The sequence below is a fragment of the Argiope bruennichi genome, chromosome 6 (genome assembly GCF_947563725.1).
Source record: "Argiope bruennichi chromosome 6, qqArgBrue1.1, whole genome shotgun sequence".
NCBI classification, from domain to species: Eukaryota; Metazoa; Arthropoda; class Arachnida; order Araneae; family Araneidae; genus Argiope; species Argiope bruennichi.
In genome coordinates, this window is record NC_079156.1 from 80617154 (window position 1) to 80622806 (window position 5653).

A 5653-nucleotide genomic window follows, 5' to 3' on the forward strand; every position below is an offset into this window, starting at 1 on the left:
TAGTTTGCGAAAGAAAAATTTATTGATATTTTATAGAATATAGATTATATTTAGTGAAATAAGTGATAGTTTTAACTTTCAGTTGAATAAAAAAAAAGAAAATCATTTTAAATTACTTTTAGAAATTCGATGTGACGAATATTATAATAGCATTATATACTTAAACGCTGAAACAATTAGTTTCATGTTGTTTTCTAAATAGTTGGTCTATATTAGTTTTATGTTATGTACAAAGACAATAAAACTTTGCCTGACCTTAATTGCCTAATAAAAAATTATGACCTTATTATGACCTGAAGCTATTATATCAGCATAAGTATATTCATTCTTCAGGAGAATTTTTTTTAAATGATGCTATTCATCACTTGAACAAAAATTAATCTAACGCCCCTCGCAGAGGTGATTGCTATTTCTGGTTATGCCCAATAAAACTTTCCATTTTATGCTTATAAGATAAAAGCATATGCTTATATAATCTATGCTTATATAATAAAAGGTTCAATACTCTTTTTTTCGCTTGATTTTAACAATCATCTTAAAAATGTTTTTTAATGTCCTAAAATGCATGTGGGCTGAAAAATGTTTCCTTTTTCAATCCACAAAGATTATTTGAGTATGTGAAATCGAAAGGAAAAAAAAGACGATACGCAAATATTTTGACAATTTTTTTCTTTTTCCTTTTTTTATGTATTTCTATGAGGTATTAGATCAAGCACAAATCATTTACAAATAATATTATTTTCTTATAAACATATATAATACAAAAAAAGACGTCCTAAGAGAGTAATTTCTTTAGAAGAAAGGATTGCCCTGTTTCATTGGGGGCGATAACTTTCAAAAAATAAATTTATGAGCTGAAATGTTAGTAAATAACGATGACTGCAAAATTTGAAGCAAGAATAAAAAAGAGTAATCGATTTCTCAAAATAAAAACAAGATATGTATTTTTTTTATTCAGATCTAATAATCAATCCTAAAATGAGAATGAACAATGTTATTTTGGGAATAACTGTTAAATTAATTTCCATCTAATTTCATAAAATATCGTTTGCAAAATTTTCAATAATTTCTTTCATCTCTGAGAGAGATGTTAAGCTTCTTGGAATATCTCTAGAAAAACAGATTTGTTGGAAGTGACACTGTTTTTTAAATTAAAAAAAACGTAATTTTAGAAATTATTAAAATAAATACAACATATTTTATACTACTAAGAAGCTTTCTTCAATTTCATTTGATTCTTCTAATAATAAGTAATTTAATATCATAAGTTTTTCCCAATTTCCAAAAAGTAAGACCACTCTGGTTTCTCTATATTTACATTGCTTAAAAAAAATTTAGACTTATTCTTTAAAAGTCAAAGCTACAGATTTGGTTTTACATAAAACTGGGTCCATTAAATTCAGTTTCAAAGTAAAAATTGCCAACAAATGAATCTGAAATTAAAAAGAATGATATAAAAATTATATAGTCTTTGAAATCAGGAAATGTAACTAAAAACTCGAATATTTATTTAAAATGTTGTTATAAATCCAGTTCTTATCTTAAATTGATGAAGAATGTGAAGATATGCAATGCAACTAATGTATCGGGTGCTAGTGCTTTCCAATACATTATTCCAAACAGGATTCTTTATGAAAAATTCTATAATATTAAATTAATGAAACAAATATTCAATACTTATATATTCCCTAAGCAACGAAAAAGAATGTGATTTGAGAAATGAATATAACAAAATACTAATATATTACTTAAAATATTACTTACAAAATCATAGCACAATTTTTTTAATGAAAAGTTCTAAAATTAGAATCAAGTTTGATTTTACAGAAGGAAAAGGCAAACTTTGCTTTAGATAATATTTCAAGGAGGAATAGTTTTTTGAAATATAATTGAGTTTTCATGCACAGATTTTAGATAATTTCAGTATCAAATTTTAAAAGAAAATGATTTCAGAAGAAATAAATTAAGCATAAATTTTTCGGATAAGTATTAAAATTATTCCATTGTGGCAGTTTAAAAGTTATTCTTAAAAAGAAATTTATGTGATAAATATTATATAAAGATTTTGAACATATAAAATATATATTCTGTTAAATATAAATTACTTCTATCGTATATTATATAAAATATTAAATAAAATTAAAGCTATTATATGCATAGACATAATTTAATTTAACGTTATAGACTTCTATTTCATAATAAATCATTCTCTGTAAAATATATTTTATAGTATTCTGTTAAGAATATACATTAAAATATTTACATATTATATATATATATTATATAGACAAGGCAAAATCACTTAATATATTTCTGATTAGAACCGACTAAAAAAAGAAAACAATACAAATTATTTTGCCAATTTTCTTAATAGATGATCACATGGATTTAAATAAATTTTGATATTTAAAGATTTGTTTTTAAATATCCTCATAATATTTTTATGGGAGAATATTTCAATTTAAAACAATTGTCTTAATTTTTGGTTCATTTTTAATGGTTTGAGAGTGAAAGATTAATTATTTTATTTTATGAAAATGAATTGTTGAATTATTTTCAGTTTATTCAAATAATGTTGATAAAATATTTTCTCTTAATTATGTGAAAATATAGATGGAGTATCATACATGAATCGTTTTAGAAAAATAAAGGTTTCATGTTTCCATAGTTTGATTCGAAGGAAAACTTTATAAATCAGGCAGCTATTTTCTTAGTCTCATTAAATAGTTTCCCTGCCTTCATTATATTTAAAAAGTAAAAACTGCTATACAGAACTTTTCGATTGACAATAATATGATGTTGGCTTTCCATCCATACACTTTTAAATAATTTATGAGGTAATAGTTGCTTCGAAAACGCATTATTGTTATTATTGATAATTAAGTATTCCAATGATTTTATTATGTGTTTGAAATGGAAGAATCAGTAAAATCTCCAATGTATCGAATCAAAAAACCCCGTTCTATTCAATTAATTTCCGAAATTTTGATTAAATGCATGATAAAAATTTTGATACTCCTGTTACTCGGTTATGATCAAGCCGAACAAGATAAACAAAAGAAAAGCTATCCTTTGCTGTTTCAAGAAGTTATTCATCTGTCCAATGATTCAGAATTCTACATCTGATGACTGTATTTTTAAAGATTATCTTCATTCATTATGTCATAGTATTCATTATATTCAGTGACTGTAAAACAAAAATTGTTTCCTTTATCTGGTGAGTTAATATCCTTTTCTTGTCTAAAACAGTTCCGAAAAATATATTCTTTTCATGTTTCATTAGGTTTATCATTTTCATTTATTCTCTTATACTGTAATAAATATGTTTTCTTAACTTCCTCAACCCCATCTGTTAGTATTTCTAAAATAGTTTAGTTTCTACTCATAGTTAAGTTTTCACTATCGCATGTCATTTGATAACTGGAACCGTATACCTAATTCTATTTTTTTTTTTAACTATACGACTTTAAAATAATTTAAACGATTTTGATAACACTTTAATTGCTCATATTTAATTGCGCATACTCTCATTATTTAATTGCTCATTGCTCATATTAACTATGGTTTTGGTGGAATTTGGTCATGCTTAGGGTTTGCTTATTTAAACTTCCAAATTGATTAATATCAAATTTTATAAATATTTAGAATAAAAACACAAGAAATAAAAATTTGAAATACAATATGGAATAAAATACAGAAGAAAAAAAAGAAGTAGTGTTTGTAATATATTACTGAAGTGACTTACACAATAATTTCATACAAGTACCGCTTATATTAATTATTAAACTTATAATTAATATAAGCGGAAGTTGTATTAAATTTAAAAAATCATGTTCGGTAGTTGTATATTAAAAAAAGCGGTAGTTGTATATTAATTAAAAATCATGTTCGAAATTATTTCAGATGAAAAGCCTTTTAGATGATCATCTTAAAATCTTCTTGATTAATCATTCGGGGTTTATTTTTAAATTGGCATTTATTTTCGAAAAAATATAGTATGTATTTCTCAGAAAAGGCTTTCCCTTTTTCAAAGGAATATGCGTGAAAGATGAAATAGGTAAAAAAAAAAAAAAAAAAAAAAAAAAAAAAAAAAATGAAAATGTAATATCTATATCATTTCACAGATATTTGATGAGGCTTCAAAGCAAAATATGATTAAAGTACATATAGCTTTATTTTTTCATTTAATACTTATTGAATTAAACCATCTAAGAGATGGCGTTAAATTTATAACTCAGCCCCTTTCGAAGAGGTCCAATCTGGACGATTCCATGGCCGGAGGGGGGGGGGGAGGAATAGAAAAAGGAAAAAGGGGCCCCTCGATCGTGTCGGACATTTTCCTCGCGAGTGAAAATTGAATCCCAAATTCAATCATCGTTTTGCACTGCTCTCAAAACAAATTTGCAGCCCAAATTGGCTTCATTGACTCGATCAAGCGCCTCCAAATGGGAACGTCAGGGCCGTGATGAAATTGGCCTCGCTTTTTCCTCCCGCCCGGTCCACGCCAGAAATCAAATCACCGCTTCGGACGCCACCCTTGGCGACAGCTCTCCCCTGCCAAGCACGCCAAAAGAAGAAACAACTTTTTCTGTAGATTACAAAATGCAAGTCTTTCTTCATGAGTGCAGAACTTTTTTTGAATATAATTCTGTTATGGAGTAAACTTAAAATATCAGTTATTTTCTGACGGTTACCTTTATTCTTTAGATTTACTGTTAAACGCTGATGAATAGTTCTCAGGACATAAGTACATCCAAGAATAGTTTGGCAATCTACTTGGTACCCATGAAAAGATTTTTTTTTTCAATAAAGCATAAAAATCATTTTTACACTAGTATTTTGAAATTATATTTGAAGACAATTTGAAGCTATATAGAGAAAACATAAAATCTATGGTGAAAAATTTCCTATGACAAAAGTTAATTTAGATTCTTACATAAGAATTTTATTAATCCGACCGAGAATGATTTGATTATAAAAAAATGATAGATATATCCGATACTATTAAAACACTAAATTATTAATAAATTTTTTGTACTAAGAATTTTGTTGAATTTCAAATAGCACATAAATCGAAACAGTTAAAAATATTTTCTAATAAACCCCAGAATTAAATTAAGGACCGAATATTGTTGAAAACATCTCTGACATTCTCTGACATTCAAATTCGAAAAAAATGTATAAATGCTCAAAAATTTAATAAAATCATTGTATAGTAGTTGAAATGTTTCTAATTTAACATAAACACGCCTTTTTAAAAATATAATTCTCTCGAACAATGGTGTCTTAAAATTATTGTTAATAATAACAGATTAAAAAATAATTACGATTTGTTTTTTATGTTAAGCTGATCTGTTATAATTAAGTTTTATTCGTATTCATATTTCATTTTGAAATTATCCAACTACCATTGGAGATATATTCCATGTGTTATTTTCTACGATCAATGAATGGTGCAACATCATAGGCAGCATTTCTATGAATAGGTTTTCATTTATATTTACTTTATTTCAAATAAAAAATTGTTTACGTTTAATAGAAGTTTTCGCAATTGTATTAAAGTATTTTTATAACATCAATTTTCAATCTTTTGGTTAGTTTACTCGCTTTAATAAAATTTTAAGTATCTGTATAATAAGAATTTAAAAAAAAA